At 41.5% G+C, this 23,090-nt stretch overlaps 1 protein-coding gene across 7 annotated transcripts in view; it reads right to left on the bottom strand.

Annotated features, from left to right (window-relative positions):
- ADCY5 (adenylate cyclase 5) overlaps positions 1 to 23,090 on the bottom strand; it is a 334,525-nt gene that overhangs the window by 134,293 nt on the left and 177,142 nt on the right. The window lies entirely within an intron of this gene.

The raw sequence follows: 23,090 nt of genomic DNA, 5'->3' as shown, positions 1-23,090 counted from the left end.
CCCAGGACACTGACACTAACAGGACATTGACCCAGGACACTGACACTAACAGGACATCCACCCAGGACACTGACACTAACAGGACATCCACCCAGGACACAGACACTAAGAGCACATCTAGCCAGGACACAGACACTAACTGCACATCTACCCAGGACACAGACACTAACAGCACATCCACCCAGGACACTGACACTAACAGGACATCCACCCAGAACACTGACACTAACAGGACATCCACCCAGGACACTGACACTAACAGCACATCCACCCAGGACACTGACACGAACAGCACATCCACCCAGGAAACAGACACAAACAGGACTTCCATCCAGGACACAGACAATGACAGTACATCCACCCAGGACACTGACACTAACAGCATATCCACCCAGGACACAGACACTAATAGCACTTCCACCCAGGACACAGACAATAACAGCACATCCACCCAGGACACTGACACTAACAGGACATCTAACCAGGACACTGACACTAACAGGACATTGACCCAGGACACTGACACTAACAGCACATCCACCCAGGACACAGACAGTAACAGCACATCCACCCAGGACACTGACACTGACAGGACATCGACCCAGGACACTGACACTAACAGCACATCGACCCAGGACACTGACACTAACAGCACATCCACCCAGGACACAGACACTAACAGGACATCCACCCAGGACACAGACACTAACAGGACATCCACCCAGGACACAGACACTAACAGGACATCCACCCAGGACACAGACACTACCAGCACATCCACCCAGGACACAGACACTAACAGGACATCCACCCAGGACACAGACACTAACAGGACATCCAGCCAGGACACTGACACTAACAGGACATCCACCCAGGATACTGACATTAACAGCACATCCACCTAGGACACAGGCAATAGAGATTACAGAGAGATTATATCTAGGTAATAGAGGAGTGATTATTGATATTTCATAAAACTACTGTGATAAGAGAAAAAACACAAATTAAACATCACAAATGATCCACCTGTATAGATATTATTCTTCTCGAGCTCTTTGTTGTAATAATGTCGCTGCCTTTCCTGCACCCCCAAAGTATGGTCATGAGCGAGCTGCATCAACCTCTGCAGTCTATCCCTCATTTGCCCCACATATTCCAAGACTGGAACCTCAGGTTCCTGCAATGACCCTTCCCAGCTTTCTCAGATTAGGTCAAGAGGTCCTTGTACCCTTGGAGCATATAATAGCTCAAAAGGAGAGAACCCGGTAGAATCATGCGGCACTTCGCGGTACGCAATTAATAGCTGCTGCGATGACTTCTCCCAGTTTCCCCCCTCCAACTCAGCATATGCCAGCAGAAACTGCTTAAGGGTCCCATTAAATCTCTCGCAAATACGTATGGGCCCCAAAGTTGTCCCATACTGTCTGCAGCAAGTCCCCTTGAAATTGCGTCCCCTGGTCGGTGACTACTTCTTGAGGGAATCCTACACGGCTAAAGATATCCATGAGAGCCTGGGCAATATCTTCAGCATCTATGGATGCTAGTGCCACTGCCTCGGGGTATCTAGTTGCGTAGTCGACTATGGTCAGGATGTACTTCTTCCCTGTTTCTTCCCTAGGTTTCTTAAAAGGTCCCACAATGTCCATGGCTACCCTCCTAAATGGCTCACCTATGATGGGCATGGACTGTAGGAGGACCCGACGTGGGGGTCCCTCGAGGTGTTGGCATACATCGCATGAGGACCTATAGTGTTTGACCTCCTGGTTAACTCCAGGCCAGAAGAAATGTCATAGCCACCGGGCACGGGTTTTAGAACCCCTAGGTGGCCAGCTAGGGGGATGTCATGGGCTAGTGCTAACAACCAGCGACGGTACTGCTGGGGAACAATCAGCTATTTCCTAGCCACTCCTGGCTCTACAAGGTCAGCCTTGGTGGGTACCCGGTACAACCTCCCTGCCTCCCACATGTTCCTATCCTACTGAGGTCCCCAATCTGTCCTCTCTGCCGCACTGCAGAGACCATCTAAGGATGGGTCAGTCTGTTGGGCTTCCCTAAATGCAGTCCTATCTACCTCCCCCAGATTCATGTCAATATCAGGTAAGTCTGGTACAGCGTTACTCACCGACAGCGGTTCAGGTGGTGTGGCAGCTAACACAGCAGGGACTTCTGGTGCTGGTATGGGTGGGTCCTCGGGAGCTGTCTCCAAAGCCCGTGCTCGACTCCGTGTGATAGCTCCCAAAAAGTAAGTGGCCAATCCACTACCCAGATAATTCCCCAGAATAACGTGCGTAGGTAATCCATCCAAAAGTCCCACATTCACCTCCCCCGATTCCTGGCCCCAATGGGGGAAAATGTAATCTGGCCTTCATTTTCCGGTTCTTTAGCCATTGATTAGGTGGGACTAAACTGGGCCGTTTCGGAGTAATAGAAGCCCCGGAGTCCCTGCAGTTCCTGGCCATTCACTTTTACAGACTGCAGGTGTCCCTTCATATTTGCAGGAGTAGCCTTCCCGATTGCCGCTACCACCTCCACCTGATAGACTACTTCCTCCGCCTCTGGCGCATCAGGATCGTAGTACCCCTCCCCACCCTCAATTGATGTTCTTTGGCACACTGACACTCGGAACACAGCTGGTCTCAATCCAGAGAACGGTCTTCCTCCCCATGGGCAATTTCTTTGTATGTGTCCTGGTTGTTGACAAGTGTAGCATCTCCTAGGGTTGAATACTGCTGGACCACGAGGTCTGGGCGCACTAGAGTGCGCAGCTGGGGTACGTGGCGGCATGGGGCGTGATGTAGCCGGTGGTGTCTCTCGATCAGGTGGGGTCCTTCGAACAGTTGCCCATTCACCTCCGCTATGTCCCCTCCATTGGGGACGGTTTGCCAGGAATTCATCGGCTAATGCTGATGCTTTCTCTGGCATAGTGGGATTTCTGTCCACCACCCACTCTCTAATTTCTGGAGCCATTTTATTCATTAGCTGCTCCAATATAAAGATGTTTTTAATGTCTGTTAAGGTTGTAGCTTGCTTCACTTCTAGCCACCGATTACACATTCTTTGCAATAAACTGCTAAATTCCGTATGAAGAGTCACTGCCTCTTGCCATAGTTCTGAACTTAGTGCGGTAGGATTCAGGGGTGACCGCACATTGACCCAACAATACTTTCCGAATCTCCTGGTAGTCTTTTCCTTCCTCTGGGCTCGGGGCATGGTATGCCTCCTGCGCTCGGCCCATCAAACTAGGTATAAAATATTTTGACAACTCCGCCACAGGTATATCATGCCCTGCCATCATGGACTCAAATACCTGAAGGTGAGTGTCAATGTACGTGGCTGATTCCACAAAGCATGGTACATCGTGATATCCCAATCGCAGAATCTGTCTTCCTTCCAATAATGACACTGATGCCATTGCAGGTACCACAACCGGTCTATCCAGCGTTGCTCCCAATACTGATGCCCTCTCATTTGCAGCAGCTCCTGGTCCAAGTACATCCAACAAAATCTGTAGTTGTTCCATGTTGCCGACGGTTATTGCAGCTGTCTGGGTTTTCATCCCCCCATTTCCATTACTGGATTCCCCTAACGGGTCCTGAACCACATCCTCCTCTTTCTCCTCCTCACCAGGGTTTTTTTTATGTCCAACTGAGCCAATTTTTCGATTAGGGACACCCTGGTATCCGTTGAATGGATTTCAATTTTTCTTGCCTGACAAAGTTCCTGCAGGATTCCTTTCTTGGTGTTTCTGTATGTTTGTGCTGCTGCCTCCATTCTGCCTTGTCTTTCCAATTCTGTGCTTGTCACTGAGTGATCCCATGGCTGCCACCAAATGTGGGGATACGTGGTTCCCAAATCACTCGGTATTAGAGGAAGAATAGGAGGATGATTTATTCTACAGAAAAGTATTAAATACAGCATGGTTCTCTTAACAATAGCAGGTCCAACAAGTGTGAGGAAATCAGTTCAAATAAGTCCAGTGGGATAGGTACACCACGGTCCCATTAACAATAGCAGGTCCAACAAGTGAGGAAATCAGTCCCAATAAATCCAGTGAGATAGGTTTCACAGCACATCTCTGGCAGAGCATCACCTCTTGGCCAAAGTCAGTCACATACATGTCCAGCTCCCAGGTCAGCCTCTGTTATCACCTCATAATTCCACCTTGGGAACTGCCTGCCCAGTGGAGTTGCATAAGGTCTCGATTAGTGGGCTTCTCACACTATCCAGCCCCCTCACCTACCTACCCAAGTGTCTTCTCTCAGGTGACCCCTGCTGGGTCCGGCTCCTGGCTGTCTGTAGAGCTCACTAGTGGACAATACGGAGCTAACAGAAATAACAATGGTAGCTTAATGATGATGATGATGATGATGAATTCACTCAATTCCTGAGTGTTCCCTGTGGAGGTGGAATTTAACCCCAGAAGTACTTTTCCAAGGAAGTGTTATAGTTCCATCACTGATACTTCCTGATAACAACATGGCTAAAAAGTGCAGTTCAGGTATGGATTAGATTAAGGGGTTGTAACACTGGTTCCATACACCATGCCCATTGCTTTACAACCAGCCCACTTCTACCAATATCTATCTATCTATCTATCTAGCTATATATAGCCAGAATTCTTCTTGTCATGGATACAACAAGGTGCTTGAAACATTCCTCAGAGATTCTGGTCCATGTTGACATGATAAGTGCTCTATTAGGTTGACATCTAGTAACTGGAGGCCATTGGAGCACACAACTAAATGTCATATTCTTGAACCAGCTTGAGATGACGTGTGCTTTGTGACATGGCTTGTTGTCCTGCTGGAAGTAGCCATTAGAAGATAGGTAGACAGTGGCCATAAAGAGATGCACATGGTCAGCAACAATACTCAGAGAGACTATGACATTTAAATAATGCTCAATTGCTATTAAAGGGTCTAATGTGTGCCAAGAAAACATTCCAAACTCCATTACACCACCAGCAGCCGGCACAGTTGACACAAGGTAGGATGGATCCACGGATTCATGTTGTTTCCACCAAATTCTGACCCTACTATCTGCATGTGGCTGGCATAGCCTAGTTATAGTACTGGTAAATTTGGGGGGAGCCCATGCTTCTTTTCGCCTTTATTTTACCAGTACCAGCCTAGGCTGGTCATCATCATCATCAGCACCAGGGATAAAGCAGCCATGCCACATACGCTTTCTAGAGACATGTCTGCAGCTACTTCCCCAGTATCTTCTCCAGGTGCAGTACGAGGGAGTGACTGTTAAGAAGATGTTCGTTAAAGCAAAGATTAACATTAAGTTTCTCATCTTCCTGCAAAACAAGAAGATCTTCTGCAGCCAAACAGATGAAGCACAAAGATCTGACTATACTTAGTATTACTTGTACCCCACACTTTACCACCAACTGGCATCCTTGCTTTGTGATCACCGCCCTCTAGTGGATAAAAGATAAACTGCAGTTACTGTATCTGATTTCAAGCATGAATCTTAGACGCTACTTTAATCTAAGAATGAATGTAAATACTGCTGGTTATTAATATAACAAGAAATGTGCTGCTTTGTTTTCATAGAAACTTTAAAATTGACTTTCAGTAAACAGTCTATTGATGGCAGCCGGGTCCTCAAGAAACTGACTTTTAGATGTCAATTAAAATGGAATTTTGCACCAGTCTTGGCCTCTTTATCGTTGTGTAAGAATGTTACCTTGTGGCCCATAACCATGGTAATATGATTCACAATTAGAGGCTGCAGCTATATGACATGAAGCCGGTGACTTTACAGCATTATAACATGCTCTGCCTGTTAAGAATCACTTGGAACAAGATGTGTCTGATGAAGAGATTATAATAAGTTGCTGTATATTTAAATTATTTGTGTAACACAACTTATTGTGCTTCCAGCTGCCATATTGCCTGTCCACTTTAATATTTACACTCATTCCATTATGTCCATAAGATTCCCTTTCTACCAATACAATGCTGATTCAAGATTCACATTTCCGCACTCCGTATCAAATTATAATATATTTATGTAAAGCATCTACAATGTCATCCTCACCTTTACGAAACCACCTAATGCCCTGGCTTAGCTTTCAAAGTCTGAAATCCTAGAATAACCTAGAACTATACAAGTACTCAGAGATCTATTTACTAGGCTGCAATGAGACACAAATCTGGAGAAAACAGCTGTTTTGTCTGGAGAACGGCCATCGCAGCTTCTTTTAATTTATCAAGGGATTAAAGCAGGACAGATCAGAGATTTCTCCTTATTCTGTTATTCTAGATTTGCCTTATTCTGTTAAACACTGGTCACTGCAGTCCCCATAGGCTTCTATGGGGAGTGCGATGTGACCCAACTCTGAGTTAACGATGGCGTTAGCCTACATTATTAATGGACTCCATAGGACTTTATCACTGCCAGAGAAGACAGTCACTGTTCCTTTCTATAGATCGGTGGTAGGTGACTTGTGGCTGCCAGCTGTAGAATAGCTTTAAGTTGCTGACAGAGAACAGGTTATTGGATTATTCTTTAAAGGTAAAATGATAGAACTTGAAATATGGTTTCTTGCACCCAAAAAGTGTTATAACAAACAGCTATGTATATTAATTTCTAAACATTTCCATGGTATAGTTCTCTATTCCTGCTGAGGAAAATAGAGTATTGGTGAGAGATGTAAGACAGTGACTTTGAGTCTGCTGTAACGCCCATTCTCAGTCATGTCATCTCTGCTGCTATATTGAATAGATCTGCTCCTACCTCAGTGAGGGGAAACTAAAACCGTGGTCCACTCGCTCATCATTTCTGTTTCAATTACTGTAACCTTAGCCTCATTGGCCTCCCTTCCTCTTGACTAACCCCCTTCAGTCCATCATGACGCTGCAGGCAACCTACATTTTCTCTCCCGCTGCTCCTCATCTGCTGAAGGGGGCGCTATTATCAAATACAATCATCAAGGTGGCACCATTATTAAATGCAATCATCAAGGGAGCACTATTATTAATTACAGTTATCAAGGGAGTACTATGATTAATTTTGATTATGAAGGGGGCACTATTAATTACAATCATCAAGGGGGCACTATTATTAATTTAGATAATCAAGGGGCACTATTATTAATTACAGTCATCAAGGGGACACTATTATTAATTTAGATAATCAAGGGGCACTATTATTAATTACAATAGTAAAGAAGACACTGTTATTAATTACAATCATCAAGAGGGTACTATTATTAATTACAATCATGAAGGGGCACTATAATTAATTACAATCAAGAGGGAATTATTATTAATTATGATCATCAAGGGGGGCATTATTATTTCTTACAGTCATCAAAGAGGCACTATTATTAACTACAGTCATCAAAGAGGCACTATTATTAATAACAATTATCAAGAGGGCACTATTACAAATTACAATCATGAACAGGGCACTATTATTAATTGCAATCATTAAGTTGGAACTATTATTAATTATAATCATCAAGGGGGCACAATTGTTAAATACAATCATCAAATGGCACTATTTTTACAGTCCTGAAGGGGGGCACTATTATTAATTATGATTATCAAGAGTGCACTATTATTAATTACAATCATCAGGAGAATACTAATATTAGTTACAATCTTCAAGGAGAGCATATATGATTAATTATGATTGTCTAGAGGGTATTATTATTAATTATCATAATCAAAAGGGCACTATTATTAATTACAATCTACAAGGGGGCACTATAATTAATTACAAACTTTAAGGGGCACTATTATTCATTATGATTGTCAAGAGGGCTCTATTATTAATTACAATCATAAAGGAGATACTATTATTTATTACAGTTATTAAGTGGGGCACTTTTATTAATTACAATCATCAATAGGGCACTTTTATTAATTACAGTCATCAAGGTGGTACTATTATTAATTACAGTTATCAATGGTGCACTATTATCAATTATGATCATCAAGAGGGTACTATTATTAGTTAGTTATCAAGAGGGTACTATTATTTATTACAATCATCAAGGGTGTATGATTGTTAATTACAGTCATCAAGGGGGGCACTACAATCAATTTCGATCAGCAAGAGGCCACTATCATTAATTTTGATAATCAAGTGGGCACTATTATTAACTACAATCAAAAGGGCACTATTTATAATTATGATTATCAAGAGGGCACTATTATTAATTACTATTATTTATTTTGATTGTGAAGAAAGCACTATGATTAGTTACAGTCATTAAGGGAGCACTATTATTAATTACTGTCATTCAAAGGGCACTATCATTAATTACAGTCATTAATGGGGAACTATTATTAATTATAATCTTCAAAATGGGCACTATTATTAATTTCAACTGTTAAGACGGCACTATTATTAATTACAGTCATCAATAGGGCACTTTTATTAATTACAGTCATCAAGGTGGTACTATTATTAATTACAGTTATCAAGGGTGCACTATTATCAATTATGATCATCAAGAGGGTACTATTATTTATTAAAATCATCAAGGGTGCATGATTGTTAATTACAGTCATCAAGGAGGGCACTACAATCAATTTCGATCAGCAAGAGGCCACTATCATTAATTTTGATAATCAAGTGGGCACTTTTATTAACTACCATCATCAAAAGGGCACTATTTATAATTATGATTATCAAGAGGGCACTATTATTAATTACTATTATTTATTTTGATAGTGAAGAAAGCACTTTTATTAATTACAGTCATCAAGGGGGCACTATTATTAATTACTGTCAATCAAAGGGCACTATTTCTAATTAGAGTCATTCATGGGGAACTATTATTAATTATAATCTTCAAAATGGGCACTATTATTAATTTCAACTGTTAAGAGGGCACTATTATTAATTACAGTCATCATGGGGGTACTTTTATTAATTACACTCATCGAGGGGGCAATATTATTATTTACAATAATCAAGAGGGCAATATTATTAAGTACAGTAAGCAATGGGCCACTATTATTATTTTTGATAATCAAGGGGCATTATTATTAATTACAGTCATCAAAGGGGCAATATTATTATTATTTATGGTTATCAAGAGGGTACTATTTTTAATAACAGTTATCAAGGGGCCACTATTATTAGTTTAGATAGTCGAGGGGGTACTTTTATTAATTGAGATTATCAAGGTGGTACTGTTTTTAATTACAGTTGTCAAGGGGGTACTATTGTTACAGTCACTAAGGAGCACTTTTGTTAATTACAATCTTAAAGGGGATACTACTATTACAATTATCAAGGGGGCACTTTTATTAATCATAATCACCAATAGGGCAATTTATTCATTACAGTCATCAAGGTGGTACTATTATTAATTACAGTTATCAAGGGGGGCACTATTAATAATTACAATCAAGAGGACACTATTATTAATTACAGTTATCAAGTGGGCACTATTATTAATTACAATTTTCAAGGGATGCACTATTATTAAGTTTTTCAAGGGGGCACTTTTATTAACTACAATCATCAATAGTGCCTTTTTATTAATTACAGTCATCAAGGCGATATTAAATACAGTTATCAATAGGGCACTATTATAAATTACGATCATCAAGAAGACACTACTATTAGTCATCAAGAGGGTACTATTATTCATTACAGTCATCATGGGTGTATGATAATTAATTACAGTCATCAACGGAGGCACTACAATCAATTACGATCAGCAAGGTCACAATTATTAATTTTGATCAAGGGGGCACTATTATTAACTACCATCATCAAAATGGCACTATTTGTAATTACAATCATCAAGAGGGTACCATTATTAATTACTATTATTCAGTTTGATCATAAAAAAGGCACTATGATTAATTACAGTCATCAAGGGGGACACTATTATTAATGTCGATCATTAAGGGGGGTACTATTATAAATTACTGTCATCAAAAGGGCACTATTATTAATTACAGTCATTAAGAGGGCACTTTTATTAATTATGATCATCAAGAGGGCACAATTATTAACTACAATCATCAAGGAAGCACTATTATTAATTACAATCTTCAAAATGGGCACTGTTAATTTTGAGTTTTAAGAAGGCACTATTATTAATTACAGTCATCAAAGGAGTACTATTATTAACTACATTCATCAAGAGACCATATTATTATTTCAACCATCAAGAGGGCAATATTATTAATTACAGTAAGCAATCACTATTATTATTTTCGATAATCAAGGGGGCACTTGATATTAATTCTGATCATCAAGGTGGCACTATTATTAATTATAGTTATCAAGTGGGCAATATTATTATTATTTACGATCATCAAGAAAGCACTATTATTAATTACAATCATCAAGGGGCACTATTATTAATCAAGATCATCAAGGTGGCATTATTATTAGTTCATCAATGGAGCACTATTATTAATTATAACCATCAAGCGGTCTCAATTAATAATTTTGATCAAGGGGGCACTATTATTAGTTAGTCATAAAGGAGGGTACTATTAATAATTAGTCATCAAGCAGGGAACTATTATTAATTACAATCATCAAGAGGCTCTATTATTAATTAAGATTATCAAGGGGGCATTAAATGTTATTGTAAATCATCAAACCCCTACCCCGCCAGAACCAGGCTTAGGAAATCTGTGGGGCTTCATTAAAACTTTTAAACTTGCAATGTGTCGTCATGATAACACTTCAGCCAGGCAGAATTATAGTATAATGCTATAGCTAACAATATCATTAATGTAACCTAGGTGGCCTTTTGTGGAAGGGTTCAGCCATTCCCTTCAGTAATGGGTTATGATGGTGAATGTTTCCTTACAGTACTATAAGACTATTACATTCATGACAAGTTGTTTTTACAGCTGCGCTACCGCTCTGGAGCTGCTATATGTTGCATTTTTTTCTGATCAGCTTGGGCAGCTGGATGGGGACAACAGTAGGACAGCCCCCATTCCTCTGAAAAGTTGGTTGCATGCTGGATATTGCCATATAGAGGTAGTACACAGCTACTAAGTTAAAATAAGAAGTGCATCTTCCTGCGCACAGTGCACATGAGCGCCACTTAGCCCCATCTGTACTCTTCCTTCGGGGGGGGGGCACCTCTCCCCGTGTGTCCCACTTCATCCCTCTTATCACATTTCACCACTTTCTTCTACTATTTGCTCTCCACAAGACACTTTATCCCTGTGTACAACCGTGTCCAACGCCACATAGCTGATCCTAATGATGGCACCACTTAGGTGACCCAGAGGATGGCAGAACATAGGTAACCCTAAGGATGGCGGAACATAGGTGTCTCTAAGGACGTTGTCACATAGGTGACCCTAAGGATGGTGCCACATAGGTGAGCCTAATGATGGTTCCACATAGGTGACAATAATGATGGCAGAACACAGGTGACCTTAAGGACGGCAGAACATAGGTGACCCTAAGGATGGTGGAACACAGATGACCCTAAGGACGGTGGAACATAGATGACCCTAAGTATAATGCCACATAGGTGACCCTAAGGATGGCACCACTTAGGTGACCCAAAGGATGGCAGAACAGAGGTGTCTCTAAGGACGTTGTCACATAGGTGACCCTAAGGATGGTGCCACATAGGTGACAATAATGATGGCAGAACACAGGTGACCTTAAGGATGGCGGAACATAGGTGACCCTAAGGATGGTGGAACACAGATGACCCTAAGGACGGTGGAACATAGATGACCCTAAGTATAATGCCACATAGGTGACCCTAAGGATGGCGGAACATAGGTGACCCTAAGGACGGTGCCACATAAATGACCCTAAAGATGACGACACATAGGTGACCCTAATTATGGTGAAACACAGGTGACCCTAATGTTGGTGGAACAATGGTGACCCTAATGATGGTGGAACACAGGTGACCCTAATGTTGGTGGAACAATGGTGACTCTAATGATGGTGGAACATAGATGACCCTAATGATGGTGGAACACAGGTGACCCTAATTATGGTGAAACACAGGTGACCCTAATGTTGGTGGAACAATGGTGACCCTAATGATGGTGGAACACAGGTGACCCTAATGTTGGTGGAACAATGGTGACTCTAATGATGGTGGAACACAGGTGACCCTAATGTTGGTGGAACAATGGTGACCCTAATGATGGTGGAACACAGGTGACCCTAATGTTGGTGGAACAATGGTGACCCTAATGATGGTGGAACACAGGTGACCCTAATGTTGGTGGAACAATGGTGACTCTAATGATGGTGGAACATAGATGACCCTAATGATGGTGGAACACAGGTGACCCTAATTATGGTGAAACACAGGTGACCCTAATGTTGGTGGAACAATGGTGACTCTAATGATGGTGGAACATAGATGACCCTAATGTTGGTGGAACACAGGTGACCCTAATGATGGTAGAACACAGGTGACCCTAATGATGGTGGAACACAGGTGACCCTAATGATGGTGGAACATAGATGACCCTAATGTTGGTGGAACACAGGTGACCCTAATGATGGTAGAACACAGGTGACCCTAATGATGGTGGAACACAGGTGACCCTAATGATGGTGGAACATAGATGACCCTAATGATGGTGGAACACAGGTGACCCTAATGATGGTGGAACACAGGTGACCCTAATGTTGGTGGAACACTGGTGACTCTAATGATGGTGGAACATAGATGACCCTAATGATGGTGGAACATAGATGACCCTAATGATGGTGGAACATAGATGACCCTAATGATGGTGGAACACAGGTGACCCTAATTATGGTGAAACACAGGTGACCCTAATGATGGTGGAACATAGATGACCCTAATGATGGTGGAACACAGGTGACCCTAATTATGGTGAAACACAGGTGACCCTAATGATGGTGGAACATAGATGACCCTAATGATGGTGGAACACAGGTGACCCTAATTATGGTGAAACACAGGTGACCCTAATTATGGTGGAACATAGATGACCCTAATGATGGTGGAACACAGGTGACCCTAATGATGGTGGAAAACAGGTGACCCTAATGTTGGTGGAACACAGGTGACCCTAATGATGGTGGAAAACAGGTGACCCTAATGATGGTGAAACACAGGTGACCCTAATGATGGTGGAACATAGATGACCCTAATGATGGTGGAACACAGGTGACCCTAATGTTGGCGGAACATAGGTGACCCTAAGGACGGTGCCACATAAATGACCCTAAAGATGACGACACATAGATGACCCTAATGATGGTGGAACACAGGTGACCCTAATGTTGGTGGAACAATGGTGACTCTAAGGACGGCAGCTGCACAGTCTTCTGAATTTAATCATTTGTGCTGAATGACAGAATAGTAAACTTTAAATACATTATGGGTCCTATTCCTCAAGCACAAGCCCATTAATAGATGCACAGATGGGGTTTGAGACGCTGTCAGTCAGAGATTCCTCATTGAAGATTTTGCATGTACTAAGATGTAGATTTATCAAAGTGGGTAAAGACGTTTTTTTCCGACTATACATCAAAACGGCAGTGATGACCCCGCTTGCATGTGAGATCCACCAGTAAAAGTGTTGTCCATGCAAATGTAACAATTATTACGCAGTATATGTCCTGTTATCTCTGGATAGTCTGAGAGGCTTCTGCCTAGAAACCTTCAAAACAGTTTTGATACTTACCTGTTTATTCGATCATAATGTACCCCTACCTTCATAGTACCTGAATGCTTAGCTCCTTTGTCTGTATTCTGTTAATCTTGTATTTGTTTATTTTATATCATGTATTTTTATTCTACAAACATAAAGTACTTCGAGTCCTATTGGCACAAGCATGTATTTTTTACTTTTTTATTTACATACTATGATATATTTTTTGCAATGTTCTCTTCAATTAGAAAATGGTAAATCCATAAACAAATCCGATATTATTCCTGTGCATTATCTGGAAAAGTATAATCATTCCAGTCATTTATTTAATTCGCTTTGAAGACAAAAAAAATAAATGAAAGAACGGTATAATTTGATGTCTGATGTAAATGCAAAGTAAAGTGTTTTTAATACAGTACATATCCCAAAAGTCCAGATTTTGCATGGGCAGAAGTAGTATGACCTGTCAGATTGGGACACGGTCATATGGGGGGTAGGAGGTTTAGTGGATTGAGGCTCTGGCAGATGGATTAGTGAGTGGGCTGTGTGGATTGGGGTAAGAAACACACAATGGCCCACTGTGTTGGGATTGTAGTGAAGACGTGAGCGATAATGAGAGCCTTCCATTAAATCGGACTCAATATTTACATATCATCATGCAACTTTTGTACTAATCATATTCAGTGGAGTGATGGGGGTCAGATGCACGTAAGTGACCCATGGTACTACACCAACAAGGTCCAAGATTGCGGGGGGAGCAAATACAAAATACCGGGGCCCAGGGGAACTAGCCTTCATGTGTAGTGGAAGGAGTCACCAACCTGGTGTGGCCCTACCCTGTTCAGTGATTATCGAAGGAGGTCCCAAGAAGTTGTTGTTATGTGGACTGACATTTCTCATGTCGTCCCTCTACACTACCCTGAAACATTGACAACAACATGCTATTTTGCATAATTGAAATCCTCAGTTGAAGTGCAGACAGTCACGGTGGGTGCGATATTAACAGAGAAATAGATGGGTTGGCTATTCAGGTTATGGGATTTATTGCTGAAAGAGACATCATCTTCTAAATATCTGTTAGCATATACAGTTTCCGGACAGTTGCTGGGTGAACAGTCTAGATGTTGTAGTGTTACAATACATTATATGGATCTAAGCGTAAAACAGGGCATTATATTATTATGTGGGTACCCTTAAATTTTATTGTTGTAAAGAGAAAGAATTTATAAAACATGATGGAATCACATACATACAATGTCACACTCAGAAAATCCAACAAATCCCTCAAAAGAAAAATATTGAGAAAACCTTTATATAAACTGATAACTGAGTATATAAAAGGGGCAGATGGGCAATCATCCCAAAGGAATCGTACCCTAAATATGTGTCTGGAAGACTACGAGGATAAGTTTGAGAAGGTGACTATAATGTTCTAGGACGAGGGTGTTGGAACTTTCCAGCCTAATACAATGTTGCATGAAAAGAGGAACTGAAATATGCGTTCGTCCCACCAGGGATCAAACCCTCATCAGGACCAGGAGGATCACTAAGAGAAGGACCTACAGTCAAGTCAGCAGCTTGTTTCCATAAAGCTATAATAGTGGGACATTACGTAGAGAACATAACCTTCTCCATCTTATGGCATTTAAGGAAAAGGGCAGACACCTCTGGATTTATCGTGTGCACTCATGCTCAGATACAATATATTAGATAATATCACCCTGGTATAGCCCCATGTAGAACTGGCCATGGGGAGATTCGAGCCATCAGCCTATTTGACATGGAGGTATGGGCTGTGCATTCTACATGGTAGTCTATCAGTGCTAGAACCGCAAATAAAGGTTTACCAGTGCTGGCAGGTTCCAGGAAAGAACCACTTGGATAGGGTATCTATCAGCGACACACCATGTCTGCCCAAACTGCTTACTCCTGAGAGGATTGGCCATGAGGTAGAAGCTGAAGTCAAAGGATTGTAGCGAGTAGAATACTGATGGATGAAGTCAAAGTCTAGGGATTGTAGAAGGTAGAATAGTGATAGACGAAGCTAAAGTCTAGAGATTGGAGAAGGTAGAATAGTGATGAGCAAAGCCAAAGTCTAGGGATTAGAGAATGTAAAATACTGATGGACAAAGCCAAAGTCTAGGGATTGGAAAAGGTAGAAAAGCGATGGACGAAGCCAAAGTCTAGAGATTGGAGAAGGTAGAATACTGATGGACGAAGCCAAAATCAAGGGATTGGAGAAGGTGGAATAGTGATGGACGAAGCCAAAGTCTAGAGATTGGAGAAGGTAGAATAGTGATGAGCAAATCCAAAGTCTAGGGATTGGAGAAGGTAAAATACTGATGGACAAAGCCAAAGTCTAGGGATTGGAGAAGGTAGAAAAGCGATGGACGAAGCCAAAGTCTAGAGATTGGAGAAGGTAGAATACTGATGGACGAAGCCAAAGTCTAGGGATTGGAGAAGGTAGAATAGTGATGGATGAAGCCAAAATCAAGGGATTGGAGAAGGTGGAATAGTGATGGATGAAGCCAAAGTCAAGGGATTGGAGAAGGTGGAATAGTGATGGACGAAGCCAAAGTCAAGGGATTGGAGAAGGAAGTAGTGTAAGGGACATAGCCGAGGTCAAAGGATTGGAGAAGGAAGAATCATGATGTACAGTCCAACAAGACAAGTCTTCTTCAAAGCATAAGCAGAGAAATCCAAAACAAAATTTTGCTCCTGCAAAGGTTTGGTAGAACTGAGGGATTTTATAAAGGCTACAAACAGGTGAGATAAATTGTTCTGATTGACTTGACCTTTTCACTGAAGGGCTGATCGCAGAGTAAAGAAAGCTATGTAGTAGTCCAGGTGACCTATTTATTAAGATTATAACCATGTGGAAATTAAGCACATTTAGGTATCAGGGCTATTTCAGAAAAGCCTTATGCAAAAGATATCAGAACTTAGCTTTTCAGAGCTTGACCCTGAATGTTAGCAGCTATAGTCTATGCGCTACAGCATCACTGGAGAGGGACCTCCAAATCCCTCCCGGCAGGCTGGACTGTGCCATGAGGCCTGATGTTCCGTCTTTCACCAGTTGCGTATCAGAGAAGTGACAATGGGGACAGTCATCACCGGGACAGCCTCTTATCAGAACACTTACCAACATGATTTTAATGGGAAACTGCTTTGTTAAGTTATCTGTCATCACTGCGAATAACATTATTTAACAGGGAAGGGTTGCTCATAACGTTAAATAGGCCCCAAGGTGGGGTATTGCTGTTCTTAGCGGAGTGTTAGTTACAGGAATTGAGAGGTGTTTGTAGCTGTCATCTGGAGACAGTGCTGTGAATCATCACAGTAATTGTTTTCTGACAGATGTTATCTGGAGCTAGTATTATAAATCATCACAGATATCGGGGTTTGATTTTTCATCAAAGTATTTGAGTATGTTTTTTTAGGACAGATTATGGCAGGCTGAGGTTTTCACTCCATTGGTAGATACCCCTTAAATCAACTCATAGTTGGCTGTGCGCACGTTTAGTAGGGTACTTGATCTGACATATATTTATAGCATATTAAACACATTACAAAGGAAGTCATCAATAGAATGTTTCTCTCTGTCCAAAACTATAAAGTTTCCCCCAATTGCTGAAAATGTTAGTTTACAAACTGTCAAATCATCGTCCGTTATTATGTGATTATTCTTATTTCTGTACTATTATAAGTATTACCCTGACAAAGTAAAGAATTATTAAAAACACACAATGTTAATATTGAGCTATATTTAGGAACATAACACAGGAATCTTTCTGAGCATATAACCATAATTCATAAATATGTTCTCAATTCCTCTTCTATTGCACTGAAGTGGCAAATGTTTGTTCCTCTTTTCAACCACAACGGAACAATAATCTGAGCTAGAACTGTCTGTTGCAACTAATAACACTGAATCTTTCCTTTCTCCTAAAGGAAAATGTTCATAACAAATGCTCAGATGCTTCCCCAACCCACGCTCACCCGGCAGTTAGTGTGACAATCTCTCACAACCCCAGAACTCACCACATTTGGAAAATGCTGTACATTGGTTTTCATCCTACTGTCTGACTGACTTTACCCAAAGTTTCTCTTCAACCCGTTTCATTGATCCTACACTGGTGTATCACATCATCTGCAGCCATCTGCTTCGTAATATCTTTTGTGGAAATGTATCTTGTCTTACACTATCTAATTCAAACAATAAAAATGATATGGTTTTTCTCAAACACAGACTTCGACTATTGAAATTGGCTAACGTCAAGCAGACAAGAACAGTATCTACCTTTTATATGTGTGTTTAACGTGCAAGACGTGGTAAGATCACTTTAGGTGCACAATATATTAAGTTAAAGTGTAATGAATGAATATGTATAAGAGAAGATGAATCATCAACAGTTCCCAAGTTCCTAAATAATGACAATCCATAAACTTTCCCCATAATTTTATTTAAAGGCAAAGGAAATTGCTAAAAATAAAATATTTTGTTGGAAGTATCAATAAGGCTCTAAATTCTGGAATTTGCAGCTCCACACAGTAACAGGTAACAGTATGTACTAATACGTGATAATCGCTGGTGGTTCTCATTTCCAAGTCCCAAGTTTTGAAGATTTGTTTGTGGAAATTTTTGTTTTTGATGGTGTCCAGTTTTTTTTTTTCTACTATGCTCAGTTGCCCAGGACTAATCCTATCATTTTGATTGCTGAAGCAGTTCCCAGTGTGAGATACAACTTCAATTAAATAAATGGATACTAGTGGCAGAATCATTTACTGCAGCAAAGTTACTTCAAGTTACAGGACTGGTTAAATCTGATGATGTGATGTCTAAACTGAAAAAAACGCCATATCTGTCAGTCCATACGACACCATGAAACCTCCCTCCTAGAACCTAGATTTCAGACTAAATAACTTACTTTTACAGAATTTCCCAGATGCAGATTGTCAGAGGTGTGACCGTGTGAGTGCTCAGAGAGTCAGCAGAGGGCGCTCAACTACCACAGAATGAATAAATGGGATCTACAGTACATGTGCCTTGGTGATGATTGGACGATTCATGCACAGGGGCTGGGTCAGTGACATGACTATATTATATATCCCAGTGTTGTAAAGCTGTTTGAGGAGCTTCAGCTGTCTGCAGCAGAGTGCAGAGGTACTTACTGTTCACAGCTGCAGTAGATTGTTGGGGTAACTCTGACACATTTAGTTTTGGGGTTTAGTTCTACTTTAAGCCATATTTCAAACAACTGGCTAATCAGAGACACAACACAGAATTTTAGTTTGGGGCAGTCTTGTACTGAAAAGAGGGTTACAAATATCAAGACAACTCCATTATTATTATAGTTTTATTTATATAGTGCCAATCATATTATGCTTCCCTGTGTAACTATAATATGTGTGACTGCAGAGTACAGAACGCCATCAGTGCCTCACACTGCAGAGAACCAGAGTTCCAGAAGGGAGGAACCAGTTCTACAATTCTAGTGTCAAACGCTGCATTTTATTTTCTTTTTTAGTGAATGTCTCATCTAACTGCCCCCTGAATCTTGTAGCCTGATACACCTGCACATTATAGGTTTACAAAACCCTTTGGGGTGGGGATATGGCCCACAATAAAATATAGCAAGAAATAGTAATTAGTAGTTTACTGAAAGCTAGCACAGCTATCCCAGATCATTTCAATGCAATAACATACATAGGGCACATTTACCAACAACCGCATCAAACGAAAAATATTTTCAACCCTTACCGCATTCATAAGGATTGAACTATTTCTCATATTTATGATAAAACTTCAGCAGGGGCAGCAGTCACCATAAACTGCTGTCCCTGTGAAGTTATAGACTTACCTTATCACTGCCTCTTCCTTCCCGAAGCTTCTGTGTGATCCGCAGCAGCCTTGTGTGCAGGCTCCGTCTGACAACTTGGGGCATGCGCACAAGAATATGTGCTTCACTACTGCAGAGAGCGGTGTGTGATGTGCACATGTGCTGCAGAGCTCTGCTCTGCGGAGCGGTGTGATGTGCACATGCGCTGCAGAGCTCTGCTCTGCGGAGCAGTGTGATGTGCACATGCGCTGCAGAGCTCTGCTCTGCGGAGCAGTGTGTGACGTGCACATGTGCTGCAGAGCTCTGCTCTGCGGAGCGGTGTGTGACAGTGCACATGTGCTGCAGAGCTCTGCTCTGCGGAGCGGTGTGTGACGTGCACATGTGCTGCAGAGCTCTGCGGAGCGGTGTGTGACGTGCACATGCGCTGCAGAGCTCTGCTCTGCGGAGCGGTGTGTGACGTGCACATGTGCTGCAGAGCTCTGCTCTGCGGAGCGGTGTGTGACAGTGCACATGTACTGCAGAGCTCTGCGGAGCGGTGTGTGACGTGCACATGTGCTGCAGAGCTCTGCGGAGCGGTGTGTGACGTGCACATGCGCTGCAGAGCTCTGCTCTGCGGAGCGGTGTGTGACGTGCACATGTGCTACAGAGCTGAACAGTGCTGAAAATAGCAGAAACGGTAATACGGCAGCCTGAGCTGCGTACATTACCGTATGTGTAAAAGCATTTTCATTCATTGTTAAATTGTGGTACGTAACAATCCCCATAGACATCTATGGGGGCTGATATGTATTACGAATAAAAGTGCAAAGCAACAGTTATCTATGATATCTGCTGCGGTGCACTGTTGATAGATTAGGCAAATACTTCAATTGGCATCTATTCCCCAAAAACAGCCATTATAGGGGAATTACCGTAACATGAAAATTAGGTTTAAAATTTAGTCCCCTTAATCTCTATATTTCAGCTCAGTTGGGTGTAATGAGCTGATTGGCCACAAGGTGTCCCTGTTATTACACTAAACTTTAGGTCACATTAAGGACTTATTGAATGTCTGTATAAATACCTGTAACATGATCTGCAGCACTGTGCAAGTGTGCCATATTCAGCTTTATTTTGTGTTCTTTCAAATAAAATAACCCCTAATTCAGGGGGTATAAAATTATTTAAACACATTGAGAGTTTCATCTGACCCAGCTGAGTTATGTTATCATCAGTGTGAATCTGTGAATTCTCAGGGGTACCAGGAGGGGCCCAGCGCTAATCAGCATTAGGATGGTCAGCTCTAGGTGTGCGGATCCAATTGTTTGTTCGTGTGTCTCCCCCCCCCCCCCCCTCCCCAGACTACCGAGCACAATGCGAAGTAAGCTGCGCGGTTAGAGAATGGGAGGGAGGGATAAAAAAAAATAGAAAAAAAAATTATTTTACATTCTGACAATCAAGAAACTGCACAGTTGCCTAATCTCCCGGGATTTCCAGGAGACTCCCAAATTTCTAGGAGTCCACCCGGACTCCCAGGAGAACATTGTGACACTTCTCAGCTATAAAGTAAAATGTGTTGTCGTCTGTGTAATAGTAACCAATAATACAGCATAACATATATTCTGTTATAAAAATAATAATAATTATAATAATAAACATCAATATATCAACCTTTTATCCTACTTATATGTTCACATGCAGAGTGTTTGCTTTACATTTTGTACAAATAATTAATAAAACTCTGGAACCATGTTCCCAACATAACAGTTTCATACATATTTAAGGTGAAAGGCCATCTTAAGTGAGTGTTGTTCCTGAAAATAGTTTCTTACAGAAACAGTCCTCATTGCTTGCGATAAGACATATTGGAGTCATCACCCGCCAGACAGACATCCCAGGAAAGTGATCCTACTAAGTGTTTATTAAAGGTTCAAACAACACAGCTCACTGGAATCAGAAGACCAGAGTCTGTGATAAAGGTTATTACAAAAGGTAAATCACATTCCGGTGCGAAAATGATTCCCCTCAATTGGGGGAGAATATGTTGAAGCAATTGATCTTAATCTCTCTCGGCTCATAGTGACAGGAGAGTTAATGAGCTATTCTGGTAAAACCTGATAAATTAGACACAATTATAGAGGTATATATTATTTACAATCGCAGTGTGATATGGAGACATACACAGAATAGAGATTCCCATCTCCGCCAGTAGGGGTCACTAATCTTTTACACGAGGAGCAGCAAAGTCATTATATTTGTACTTTGTCATGTTACATCCAACAGAAGTTTTTTTTCTGTGTTTAAAACCACCATAAGCCACTTAATGATGACTCCCAGAGCTGGAGTACCCGCTCATAGGTGTGTATTAAAGTTTTATTTTAACTTTTCTCCAGAGCAGGTTATTAGGAGACTGCTGATTGGACAGACCGCACCATTCACCCAATCAGCAGCCTCCTAACAACCTGCAAGGTCCCTTATTTTTTAGGTTGTTCGCAGGGGTCTGAAGATGTTGCGCCAAGGACTGTTTGGGGAAAACTGTTAGGCGACTGTAGTGCGCCTTTGAATCACCGACTTCTTTTCTGTTATTCACTTTGCATTATGTTGTACACTGTACAATGAGTGTTGGTTATTGGTTGTTTCTAATCAAGAACGCAAATAAATGTAAAAAAAAATAAATGTTCGATAGACCAGAAGCTGAGCCCCGGGGGGATCTCATTGCTGATACAGGGAGGATATTTTTGGTCAGACCTAATTGACTTATTTATTGCATTCTGCAGAGATCTAAATACAGCAGAGGATCTCCGGAACTAAAATGCAACATTAAAATCAAACAGGACGGATGGACGGTCATTTGTTTTCCTCTCTCCTGATCTGATACAATGTTACCACTTCTACTCCTCATCTGAAACCCAGGAAATGCTGGGATGGGGCTTTTCCCTAGAAACATCCCGAGGGATTCAAGTTGGTAGGGCTTCCTTCCATCCGTACTCTGTTGTCATGTAGACTTTCTTTTGCTGGATCAATGGGCGACAGCAGTTTTTCCCTCGGCCATCCCTGTGAAAAATGAAATGAAGTTCAAGAGGTCGCCGGCTCTTTCTTTGTTAGAACTTCCCTTGAAAGAAAGACAAAAAAAAAAAAAACAGGGACAAACAATGAAAGAAAAACATAAGTAGGACCCTTCTTACAAGGGCTGATGTTATGAGAACGTTTCCCAGTGAAGCGCCTCTGCTCTGTGTTTCTCAGGAGAGGATACCTATTCCCAAGCTTTCCCCGGGGGAGGGCAGCTTTATGTTATATTAAAAAAGCAATTAAGCGGTGTGTATGCTGCTGGCAGAGCGGCTGCGCAGTATGTGTCGCCATTAAAGGATTGAATTTGATGATTTTTAAACTTCAAACATATGGGGCGCAACGCCTACGTATGAGGCAAGTGTCCCCCGATTTTTTACACATCCAGTGTTAAATACGGACAGTATCAAGAATATTTGATCACGTTTAAAGAGGATTTATCCCCATCTTTTGTTTTGTACATGATTTTTCACTGGAGGTAATCTGAGCAGAGCTCTTGGGGGCATATACAATTTGGTTTCTGGTCCATGGGATCGCGCCGGAACGGGCCGCAAAGTTAATCCACAGTACCGCAATGGGATGCGAATGAAAATCC

The sequence above is a fragment of the Mixophyes fleayi genome, chromosome 7 (assembly GCF_038048845.1).
Source record: "Mixophyes fleayi isolate aMixFle1 chromosome 7, aMixFle1.hap1, whole genome shotgun sequence".
Taxonomy (NCBI): Eukaryota; Metazoa; Chordata; class Amphibia; order Anura; family Limnodynastidae; genus Mixophyes; species Mixophyes fleayi.
Note: the sequence above shows the minus strand (reverse complement) of the source record. Positions and strands in the feature narration are given on the sequence as shown.